Genomic DNA, 12987 nt, shown 5'->3' on the forward strand with positions numbered 1-12987 from the left:
CATGTCCTCCATCAACACATCCTCCATCAACACATCCTCCATCCACACGTCCTCCATCAACACATCCTCCATCAACACATCCTCCATCAACACGTCCTCCATCCACACGTCCTCCATCCACATGTCCTCCATCAACACATCCTCCATCAACACATCCTCCATCCACACGTCCTCCATCCACATGTCCTCCATCAACACATCCTCCATCAACACGTCCTCCATCCACACGTCCTCCATCCACATGTCCTCCATCAACACATCCTCCATCAACACATCCTCCATCAACACATCCTCCATCCACACGTCCTCCATCCACATGTCCTCCATCCACACGTCCTCCATCAACACATCCTCCATCCACATGTCCTCCATCAACACATCCTCCATCAACACATCCTCCATCAACACGTCCTCCATCCACACGTCCTCCATCCACATGTCCTCCATCAACACATCCTCCATCAACACATCCTCCATCCACACGTCCTCCATCCACATGTCCTCCATCAACACATCCTCCATCAACACGTCCTCCATCCACACGTCCTCCATCCACATGTCCTCCATCAACACATCCTCCATCAACACATCCTCCATCAACACATCCTCCATCCACACGTCCTCCATCCACATGTCCTCCATCCACACGTCCTCCATCAACACATCCTCCATCCACATGTCCTCCATCAACACATCCTCCATCAACACGTCCTCCATCCACACGTCCTCCATCCACATGTCCTCCATCAACACATCCTCCATCAACACATCCTCCATCAACACATCCTCCATCCACACGTCCTCCATCCACATGTCCTCCATCCACACGTCCTCCATCAACACATCCTCCATCCACATGTCCTCCATCCACACGTCCTCCATCCACACGTCCTCCATCAACACGTCCTCCATCCACACGTCCTCCATCCACACGTCCTCCATCAACACGTCCTCCATCCACATGTCCTCCATCCACATGTCCTCCATCAACACGTCCTCCATCAACACGTCCTCCATCCACATGTCCTCCATCCACATGTCCTCCATCCACACGTCCTCCATCAACACATCCTCCATCCACACGTCCTCCATCCACATGTCCTCCATCCACATGTCCTCCATCCACACGTCCGCCTCCTCGGCTGCTCTCCCCGTCTGTTGGTCCAGGGCCTGTGGAGTCTCACCACGAGGAGTGGCATATAAAGTGAGGGTGAAAAGTTGCATATTATTATATAGCCTGTAGAGTATTGATTCATGGCTAATATTTTACTGTACACCGTCGTATGCAGTCGGGGTGGAAACAGCATGGAATTGCACACCTGCTGCTGAGGGGATTCTGACGGTTCATTCGTGGGCGGCGAACAGCCATAAAAGCAGATCTAGTTCCACAACCATCAACAACCAAGTTATCTGAGTATGTGGGCCGACCACTGGAGGAAGTGAGCTTTGAATTGTTCTTCGGGGAAGTCGGAGGTCACCTTCAGAGCGCTGCACGGGGCAGTAAAAGATGTCCGACTGTGTAAGAACACGGAGCGCCATCTGGGCCGTCAATCACGCTTCTCTGGAGGAACGGCGTTCGAGTTCATCCCACGGTCATCGGTCTCTGAAGCCTGAAGCTCGCCATTCTGTGCCGGGCTGGAGCGGAGGTGGGTTGCCCATCGGCACCTCAGCAGGGCGTGTGGCTCACGAAAAGTCTTTATAGGATAAATTCTCCCTCCTGATATCATGACACGTTTATGGCCACATTGACCCTCGGGACGCACACTGCCGGAGTGGTGAAGAGAAGAAACGGGCCTCTATTCTGTTCATTTCGCCATCAACCCTAAATGTCACCATTTGCATAAATCAGCGGGTAATTTCTAATCTTTATGAACGCAAAATGGACTAACCCTGCATAATGCTTCACAGCAGTAGCCCTCCCTGACGTGTGCATTGCGAGACCTTCATCACGGACCCGTGTGCTGCAGCGAAGGTTTAAGGGAAGGGGGAAAGCCTCTCCGCCTGAGTCTCCTGGAGGCTAGAGAAGAAGAATCACAAAGCCCAGATGTGGGAGACCTGAATCCCAGAGCTCCGTGATTCTGTTATGTGTGACGAGGAGGCACCGACAAGCAAAGCGTCAGTCGGGGTTTCACGCTGGCCTTCAAATCCCACCACGGTCCGGATGAATTATTGTCATCTCTCCACTGTGAGTTTCATGGTTCAGGATAACTGGTGTCTGATCTGTAGGTCGACCTTATCTCAAGTTTACATAAACGCTTAATAAGTCATGCAAGTAAAGGAAGACGAGGACCGTGGATTTGGTCCCCCATTGGATGCAGGGAAGGGATCTCTTCTAGGCCGCTATAAACAGGAGGAACCATAACAGCTGAAGCGCCTGTTTCAAAGCCTGTAGGGGCTGACAGCTGATTCCCAGCTGTGGCCTTGTCCTTTAGTCCTTTAGTCCTCTAGTCCTCTAGTCCTTTAGTCCTTTAGTCCTTTAGTCCTCTAGTCCTTTAGTCCTTTAGTCCTTTAGTCCTTTAGTCCTCTAGTCCTCTAGTCCTTTAGTCCTTTAGTCCTTTAGTCCTTTAGTCCTCTAGTCCTTTAGTCCTTTAGTCCTCTAGTCCTTTAGTCCTTTAGTCCTTTAGTCCTTTAGTCCTTTTGTCCTCTAGTCCTTTAGTCCTTTAGTCCTCTAGTCCTTTAGTCCTTTAGTCCTCTAGTCCTTTAGTCCTTTAGTCCTCTAGTCCTTTAGTCCTCTAGTCCTTTAGTCCTTTAGTCCTCTAGTCCTTTAGTCATTTAGTCCTCTAGTCCTTTAGTCATTTAGTCCTCTAGTCCTTTAGTCCTCTAGTCCTTTAGTCCTTTAGTCCTTTAGTCCTCTAGTCCTTTAGTCCCTTAGCCCTCTAGTCCTTTAGGCCTCTAGTCCGTTAGTCCTTTAGTCCTCTAGTCCTTTAGTCCTCTAGTCCTTTAGTCCTTTAGTCCTCTAGTCCTTTTGTCCTTTAGTCCTCTAGTCCTTTAGTCATTTAGTCCTCTAGTCCTTTAGTCCTCTAGTCCTTTAGTCATTTAGTCCTCTAGTCCTTTAGTCCTTTAGTCCTCTAGTCCTTTAGTCCTTTAGTCCTCTAGTCCTCTAGTCCTTTAGGCCTCTAGTCATTTAGTCCTTCAGTCCTTTAGTCCTTTAGTCCTCTAGTCCTTTAGGCCTCTAGGCCTTTAGTCCTTTAGGCCTCTAGTCCTTTAGTCCTTTAGTCTGTTAGCCCTTTAGCCCTTTAGTCCTTTAGCCCTTTAGCCCTTTAGTCTTTTAGCCCTTTAGTCCTTTAGCCCTTTAGTCCTTTAGTTCTTTAGTCCTTAAGCCCTTTAGCCCTTTAGTCCTTTAGTCCTTTAGTCCTCTAGTCCTTTAGTCCTTTAGTCCTCTAGTCCTTTAGTCCTTTAGTCCTCTAGTCCTCTAGTCCTTTAGTCCTCTAGTCCTTTAGTCCTTTAGTCCTCTAGTCCTTTAGTCCTCTAGTCCTTTAGTCCTCTAGTCCTTTAGTCATTTAGTCCTCTAGTCCTTTAGTCATTTAGTCCTCTAGTCCTTTAGTCCTCTAGTCCTTTAGTCCTCTAGTCCTTTAGTCCTTTAGTCCTCTAGTCCTTTAGTCCCTTAGCCCTCTAGTCCTTTAGGCCTCTAGTCCGTTAGTCCTTTAGTCCTCTAGTCCTTTAGTCCTCTAGTCCTTTAGTCCTTTAGTCCTCTAGTCCTTTTGTCCTTTAGTCCTCTAGTCCTTTAGTCATTTAGTCCTCTAGTCCTTTAGTCCTCTAGTCCTTTAGTCATTTAGTCCTCTAGTCCTTTAGTCCTTTAGTCCTCTAGTCCTTTAGTCCTTTAGTCCTCTAGTCCTCTAGTCCTTTAGGCCTCTAGTCATTTAGTCCTTCAGTCCTTTAGTCCTTTAGTCCTCTAGTCCTTTAGGCCTCTAGGCCTTTAGTCCTTTAGGCCTCTAGTCCTTTAGTCCTTTAGTCTGTTAGCCCTTTAGCCCTTTAGTCCTTTAGCCCTTTAGCCCTTTAGTCTTTTAGCCCTTTAGTCCTTTAGCCCTTTAGTCCTTTAGTTCTTTAGTCCTTAAGCCCTTTAGCCCTTTAGTCCTTTAGTCATTTAGCCCTTTAGTCCTTTAGCCCTTTAGTCCTTTAGTTCTTTAGTCATTTAGCCCTTTAGTCATTTAGTCCTTTAGCCCTTTAGTCATTTAGCCCTTTAGTCATTTAGTCCTTTAGTCTTTTAGCCCTTTAGTCCTTTAGTCCTTTAGTCCTTTAGTTCTTTAGTCCTTTAGCCCTTTAGTCATTTAGTCCTTTAGCCCTTTAGCCCTTTAGTCCTTTAGTCCTTTAGTTCTTTAGTTCTTTAGTCCTTTAGCCCTTTAGTCATTTAGTCCTTTAGCCCTTTAGCCCTTTAGTCCTTTAGTTCTTTAGTCATTTAGCCCTCTAGTCCTTTAGTCCTCTAGTCCTTTAGTCCTCTAGTCCTTTAGTCCTCTAGTCCTTTAGTCATTTAGTCCTCTAGTCCTTTAGTCATTTAGTCCTCTAGTCCTTTAGTCCTCTAGTCCTTTAGTCCTCTAGTCCTTTAGTCCTTTAGTCCTTTAGTCCTCTAGTCCTTTAGTCCCTTAGCCCTCTAGTCCTTTAGGCCTCTAGTCCGTTAGTCCTTTAGTCCTCTAGTCCTTTAGTCCTCTAGTCCTTTAGTCCTTTAGTCCTCTAGTCCTTTTGTCCTTTAGTCCTCTAGTACTTTAGTCATTTAGTCCTCTAGTCCTTTAGTCCTCTAGTCCTTTAGTCATTTAGTCCTCTAGTCCTTTAGTCCTTTAGTCCTCTAGTCCTTTAGTCCTTTAGTCCTCTAGTCCTCTAGTCCTTTAGGCCTCTAGTCATTTAGTCCTTCAGTCCTTTAGTCCTTTAGTCCTCTAGTCCTTTAGGCCTCTAGGCCTTTAGTCCTTTAGGCCTCTAGTCCTTTAGTCCTTTAGTCTGTTAGCCCTTTAGCCCTTTAGTCCTTTAGCCCTTTAGCCCTTTAGTCTTTTAGCCCTTTAGTCCTTTAGCCCTTTAGTCCTTTAGTTCTTTAGTCCTTAAGCCCTTTAGCCCTTTAGTCCTTTAGTCATTTAGCCCTTTAGTCCTTTAGCCCTTTAGTCCTTTAGTTCTTTAGTCATTTAGCCCTTTAGTCATTTAGTCCTTTAGCCCTTTAGTCATTTAGCCCTTTAGTCATTTAGTCCTTTAGTCTTTTAGCCCTTTAGTCCTTTAGTCCTTTAGTCCTTTAGTTCTTTAGTCCTTTAGCCCTTTAGTCATTTAGTCCTTTAGCCCTTTAGCCCTTTAGTCCTTTAGTCCTTTAGTTCTTTAGTTCTTTAGTCCTTTAGCCCTTTAGTCATTTAGTCCTTTAGCCCTTTAGCCCTTTAGTCCTTTAGTTCTTTAGTCATTTAGCCCTTTAGTCATTTAGTCCTTTAGCCCTTTAGCCCTTTAGTCCTTTATTCCTTTAGTCCTTTAGTGTCTCCTCAGAACTTCCCGATTGAACTACAGATGTGATGCATTTAGTTATTAAAGTATCACCACGGGAAACTGTTTTTCTTCTTGTCATAAAGGGACTAAAACCTCCCTGTATTTTGTAGAATGGCATCAAATGAACTATGAACCTTAAGTAAAATAACCTTTAACATTGATGTATTAAACAGCAGATACCCCCCTTTTCTTTTCTTTATTTACACAACAGAACTTCCTACAGCTTTCGGAAGTTCCATTTCTGAGCGCCATCTAGAGCCCGCCCCTTGAAATAGCAACCTGCGGTTCTTCCTTGCATCCTCCCTCCTCACTGTCGCTGCAGTGCTGGACGTGGGAAGATACATATTCTAATCAATATAGCGCTGAGGAATTTATTGCTTCAATCGACTACAATTACAAAGGTAAAGGTATAAAAGGGGGCTAAAGGTCCCTTCCTTATTGAATAGGAACAAGCTAAGGTAAGTTTGTAAGAGCCCTACATGAAGAAGAGGAGGTCTGCTGCCATATAGAATCTAGATTTTTGTATATTTCTGAACAAAAAAAAGCATTCAGTGGACTCGATGGAGCTGTGTCTCGCTTGCCTTTGTCAATCTCTGAAAGAAATTAATTAAAATAAATGCATCATCAGAACATGACAACTGGACCCTAACCATGTCAGGAGAGATCGGTGGAACTCCTTCTCTTCTCCTTGGTTGGAATATGAAGCTGCTTTTCTGTTTTCTGACCTCAACTGAAACACACACACACACACACACACACACACACACACACACACACACACACACACCCACACACACCAGTGGCTGTTGGCCTCCCTCTAATGATAGGGTGTGCAGTCGGAGAGGGCAGGAAGGGTAATCAGACCACAAGGTCAGCCAGGAGGAGGAAGGTTGCCAACAGTGTGTGTGTGTGTGTGTGTGTGTGTGTGTGTGTGTGTGTGTGTGTGTGTGTGTGTGTGTGTGTGTCTGATTATGCGGTTGCTGAAGTGGGTGGGGGTGAAGCAGGTGTTTGCACTTGGTTGCCCGTCAAAACAACAACACCACACCCTGCCTATTCAATGTGTCTGGTGATGTTGTCACAGGTTCTATTTCGGGCCGTGAGCTAAAACGTCATTCATTTAGTGCCTTGCTCAAGGGCACATGTGGCCAGAACGGAGTGGAGAAGTGAGCCGCCACCCCCCTGTGATTTAATGAACAACTTCCCCACACCTGAGGAGGTCCTATACGCTGTCATGTACCGCTTGATTCATGATCCAGAGCCAGGAGACGGTTAGCTTAGCATGAAGGCTAGAAGCAGCTGGAAGAAGTTAGGGTGGCGTTAACCGTGGTATTGATTGTGTTCCATTGGGTTGTTACCATGACAGATGACTAGCTGGATAGAGAATCAGGTCTGATGAAGCACAGTGGAGCCTTCGGTCTCCATCTCACTGAGCAACAGGTGTTTTTGAGGAATAGATCCCTCTACTCCCAACGCTAATTGTGTTGTTGCACCCTTTCTGTGGACGGATCTTCTCATTATGGACCCTGGTATACATTATTATATTGTATTATTTTTATTCCAAAAGTGGTAAAAGAAAGCAACGGAAGTACTGGAAAGCCGGTTAAAGGAGACGCTCTGAGAAGGGAAGGCAACACATGACATCTATTCTTCTGTCCATCCGGGGAGAGGGATCCTCCTCTGTTGCTCTCCTGAAGGTTTCTTCACTTTTTTCCCTGTCAAAGGTTATTTTTGGGGAGTTTTTACTGATCCGATGTGAGGTCAAAGGTCAGGGATGTCGTATGTGTACAGATTGTAAAGCCCTCTGAGGCAAATTTGTAATTTGTGATATTGGGCTGTACAAAATAAACTGAATTGAATTGAATTGAACACGCCGTGATGTGGCATCATTCTGCATTGTTTTGGTGATCTTGGTCGGCTGTTTTGGTGGATTACTGGACAAAAGAAACCTGAGAGCAGACGTTTCATGAGCCTGGTGAAGTTCTGGAGATGGAGGGCAGGAAGTCAACAAGCACACAGAATGAGTAGAAAGCAGGCAGATCATTGGAGAGCGAGAAAAAGAGGGGCTGATGCCCCCCCCCTCCTCTCTACCTCCTTCTGTTTCATGGATTGGAGTTCCATTCATACATATTCATATTCATGTAATGTGTTTATGTAACTTTGTAAATGCTGTTCATTCTGTACACATGACATCTATTCATCTGTCCATCCGGGGAGAGGGATCCTCCTCTGTTGCTCTCCTGAAGGTTTCTTCACTTTTTTCCCTGTCAAAGGTTATTTTTGGGGAGTTTTTCCTGATTCGATGTGAGGTCAAAGGTCAGGGATGTCGTATGTGTACAGATTGTAAAGCCCTCTGAGGATAATTTGTAATTTGTGATATTGGGCTATACAAAATAAACTGAATTGAATTGAATTGAAAGGGTTACACAATCTGAAGGCTCTCCAATAAAGACAAACAAGATGCCCCATGCACTCAATCTGTGGTGTTCACAGATGAGAGCTATCTTTCTCTTTTTGGGTTTGTTTTTCTTCATGTGACACATTTTGGACCCGGGGCCTCGTCTTTAGAACGGGCCACTTGAAAGGAACCGCTGAGCAGAACACAGGGTCGGAGTCATGAGAGGCTCGGGGTCTTTGTAGGGAGGCTGAGACACAGCTGCTGCAGCTCCAATGAGCCGTGGCTCAGGACGCGCAGCAGCATGAGGACCACAAGGAGCACGAGGAGCATGAGGAGCACCAGGAGCACCAGGAACATGGGGAGCATGAGGAGCACCAGGAGCATGAGGAGCACCAGGAGCATGAGGAGCACCAGGAGCACCAGGAACATGAGGAGCATGAGGAGCACCAGGAGCACCAGGAGCATCAGGAGCATGAGGAGCACCAGGAGCATGAGGAGCATGAGGAGCACCCGGAGCACCAGGAGCATGAGGAGCACCAGGAGCACCAGGAGCATGAGGAGCATGAGGAGCACCAGGAGCATGAGGAGCATGAGGAGCACCAGGAGCACCAGGAGCACCAGGAGCATGAGGAGCACCAGGAGCACCAGGAGCATCAGGAGCACCAGGAGCACCAGGAGCATGAGGAGCATGAGGAGCACCAGGAGCATGAGGAGCATGAGGAGCACCAGGAGCATGAGGAGCATGAGGAGCACCAGGAGCACCAGGAGCATGAGGAGCATGAGGAGCACCAGGAGCATGAGGAGCATGAGGAGCACCAGGAGCACCAGGAGCATGAGGAGCATGAGGAGCACCAGGAGCACCAGGAGCATGAGGAGCATGAGGAGCACCAGGAGCATGAGGAGCATGAGGAGCACCAGGAGCATGAGGAGCATGAGGAGCACCAGGAGCAGGGACAAGGCGGGCTACTGGAGGGTAAGTATACAAAGTATATTATAGTGTTCATGTCATGCTTATGTACTGAGGAACTACTGAAACATAATTAAGTCTTAATGTCAGGAGGAAAAGGTTCTTAAAGGGTCCGTTCGCCCCGACTGACCCGCATGGCTGTGTTGCCTAGCAACGCTAATGATATTAGTTTGGTGAGCCCAGTATAGAGTTTATTGTTCCTGTCGTCACCACAACACAATGACCCTCACACATATGGGAATACCTTTTATATTGTGGGTGGGCTGACATGCTAAAGCTGCATTGATCGATATATAGAACTGCTTCGTGTGATGGAGTAGTTATTCTCTGTGGTATTAGGGGCCAGTGTGTGGAATATGACTTTATTAAGTATGTTCTCATCACTGATGTTTTCGTTGCCCAGAAGGCATCAAAAGTATGACATCTAAATACTTCATCCAATGTTTTTCAGAAATTTGGACACTGAAATAAAATGTATGCAATCTTAGTGAAGTCCCGGAGATTGCGTCCATATTTTATAGTGTGGTGATAAAGCGAAATGATGATAATCTGTAAGTGACTGAGTTCTATATTTACTGCTCATGACAGAGGAAGCTACTGGGTATCTATTATTCATATTAATATATCATGATATAGTGTTTTCTTAACGCACAGAACCCCCCAAGGTCGTTTATGATGCTGCAGCATTCAGATGTGAATTCTGCAAATACAGATACTGATTTAAATATTCAATTAAATTCAAATCAATTTATTTTGTGTAGCCCAAAGTCGCAAATAAAAATTATGCTTCAGAGGGCTTTACAATATGTACACATATGACATCCTCTATTCTATTTCATCTTAATTCTTTCATAATCTTTGTATTTGTATTGTTTTGTATCTTTTTTTCATCATTTATTTATGTTATATGTCTATTGTCCGTAGGGTTATCATTATAATTAAGGGGTGGAAATGAAAACCGGTCATCATCCAGCTTAGTTTCTTCTAGTATGTTCACAAGTATAATATTATATTTCCTTGAGTTTGACCACCGTTATTTTCCACTATACAAAGAGAGATGAATTCACAGCTTCATTCTTCTGGTGTGTTCATGTGCTGCGGGGAATTTTCTGTGTCAGATCTCATGTATGTTCCTACATATTTGACAAAACTTTGTGCAAAAAAAAAAAAAAAAAAAAAAACAGGAGAAAAAAAGCAGTTTGAGTTTCAGTGTCATTTTATTGTGAAAACATCAGACAGGATGAACCGCAGGTCGTGCCGCTGGAGGACCGACACCACTTTCCTTTACTCAGAGTACTGTACACGCTCAATTATTCATGACTCCGCTGACTGAAAATGAACGGGGTAAAAAACAGAGGAGTGAGACGCCATCCCGGGAGGGAGAGATGCAGAGAGTTTAGGTGTGTTGCCATGGCAATTGTGAGGAAGGAGCATGGGTAGTCGTCTGAGAATAAATAAATAAATAAGTGGCGCCCGTTTTGAATGAGTCTCGGCCTTCCTCTGGGGCGTCCCCTGTAAGGCAGAGTGGGTACAGCACACACACACACACACACTCACACACACACACACACACACACACACATTACATCATCCACACCATCTGGCGGAGCATGAAGCCGCGAGGAAACACTCGGGAGAGCAGAGGGTGATCTCTGCTCTCTGAAGGAGGACGTACAAGATGTCAGGGCGACGCGTGGGCACGTGACACCTGCTGAGTGGGGGGACACGCCGATGTGGACAAATTTGACCAAATTTGAGATAATTGTTCACACGCTGAGCTAACTGAGAATTTAAGAAACTTAAGACAATGACTGGAATGTGTTCCAGTGCACTTCTCGGCAAGACCCCTTGTCGAGGCACAGGCGATTGGTTAAGGTTGGGCATTAACCTCGAGTGGGAATGAGGAAACAAATCTGGTTCCCCGGTGCCCCGGAGAGCACGGACTCCCGGCCAATCCTAAAAAAGCAGAAGGATTCATAACTTTATTGACCTGCTGCCACGCTTCCATCCCCTAGTAGCAGAGAGAGTGCAGGGACAGAAGATGTTGGAGTAGTCTGCCGGACTCATCGACCCTTTATCTCACTGAGGTTTGTGCAGGTTAGAATCTGCCCCTCTGAAGCCAGTTTCCTCTTAGGTCTAAACTACACACCCACCCCCCTGTTGAAAATAGACAAATGGGCTGCTGATTATTAGTGACGTTGCAACAACACCGGCACGTTTCCACATGCAGCGGTTGCTTTGGTGGCCACGATGTTACCATCACTGATAGAAACGATTGATAGAAATCTGCTGGATTATTCACTTGATTTCTACCCCAAAAGTCGGAATTGTTGACATATAAAGGCAGCAGGAGAATCAGAGCTCCTCTCTGATGCCGTCACATGGGCCTCTGCATGGCGCGTATGGGTTTAAATACTGAAACACTGGGTTTGAATACTGCAGTGAGGGCTTCGCCATGTGAGAAGTGATTTGAAGTGTGAAACTCCTCATCACCCTGTATGTGCTGCATTTCCTCAAAGTGAATGTCCTGTTGGGAAGTAGGTGTTGACGCTTGTTGTCTCTTCCTATCTGTGCCATGAAGTCATCGGGCAAATCCAAGATCTGAACCCACATATACAATGTCGTGTGTCGTGTAGGAGCGCATACAGGCAGGAGATCTTTGGCCAAATGGGTTTCTAATCATGTTGATAACTGACAACAGCAAAGTGTGTGAAGTAGCAGTGAGAAGCTGAACCATCTGTGCTGCTGGCGGATGCTGGAGTCGTGGGTTGATGCTCGGGATAGAGTGAATATTCACTGTGTGTGTGTCAGTGTGGAGGGAGGCCCAGGAGACCACAGACAAGGAGCTCTGTATCTTTGCAGTGAATGAACGGCACAGAGAAACAACAACGCCTCAAACAACCCAATGTGTGTCTGTAAGTGTGAGGCAACCAGATCACTAACCCCTCCAGACATGACAGCTCAAAAGCAACAGCAGAGTGAATGACATCACGTCTGCACGTGAGCAAAACATCCTGCGTTGGGAATATATAGAAATGTCAGACGCGAAGTGGGCAGAGAGGGAGCGTGACAACGAATGGCTTCATCCCTCCGTACTGATGATATGAGATACCATCAAGTGTGTGGTTAAATAGGTTTATTTAAATATTTGTGGTGCCTAAAATACCCAAAATACCCCCCACACTCTTCATACTAAGCTAACCGGCCGCTGCCTGTAGCATCATGTATGACAGATACCCTGATCTTCTCACCAAGGCAGCACATAAGTGTATCTCCCAAATTGTCCACCTTAAGTGATACAGATATGTATCTGCTATGACCCTATGCTGTATCTAAAATGTGTTAACCCTCTGCATAAATAATTCAATAATAATATGAGCACAGAAACTCCCTCCGATATGTTAAGAAGCTTTCCTGTGTTTCTCTCAATGCGCAGTTTCAGTCTAATAATAGACATCGTTCAAAAGCAACATAAATATAGCCGTTGGCTTGACTGGAATATGAGCAAGACAGCTGGGCAGTGAACAGACTGAGGAGTCAAGAAGAGGGAGCAGAGCACTGGGAGGGCCTCGAGGTCCCCGCTCCCCGGGGGGATATTTCTCCAGCTCTGTTTACTCACGCAGACCGTGCTGCGACCAGCAGGGATCACCGACGCTGACTTTATATGTACAGAGGCCACTTTTGGAGTGAGGCGGGGGAGGAGAAAGGAGCGTCCTCTGTAGCGGCTCGCTCGCAGCCCAAGAGGTCCTTTGTGTATGGATCGTCTTCCAATCTGGAGGCTAAACGAGCCGCTTAAGCCGAGGCTCCGTCGGTGTGTTTCAATGGAGCTGCTGCTCTCAACTGCTCAGGAAGATGCTGCGTGGCATCCACATCAGCAGGAGAGCTCATGTGCCAGCCCATTTGTGTGTGTGTTTTGGGGGCGGGTGTAGCTCTGAGAATACAGCCATTGTGGACGGGCTGTTCTCCTTTATTAGAGCCAGATGTCTGTGTGGGCGTCTCTCATTAGAACCCTCTCACACGGGCATGTGCACACATTACAGTAATACTACTTTAGCACTAGAGGCTTGCAGCTGAAGCATGTCTGTGTGCCGAAGGAAATGCCTGTTTATGATCTCAGATTTAGTGATCACACCTATCAGTTACGCTGACATGTCACTCACCAGAGACATGGAGT

This window comes from Cyclopterus lumpus, chromosome 23 (genome assembly GCF_009769545.1).
Source record: "Cyclopterus lumpus isolate fCycLum1 chromosome 23, fCycLum1.pri, whole genome shotgun sequence".
NCBI classification, from domain to species: Eukaryota; Metazoa; Chordata; class Actinopteri; order Perciformes; family Cyclopteridae; genus Cyclopterus; species Cyclopterus lumpus.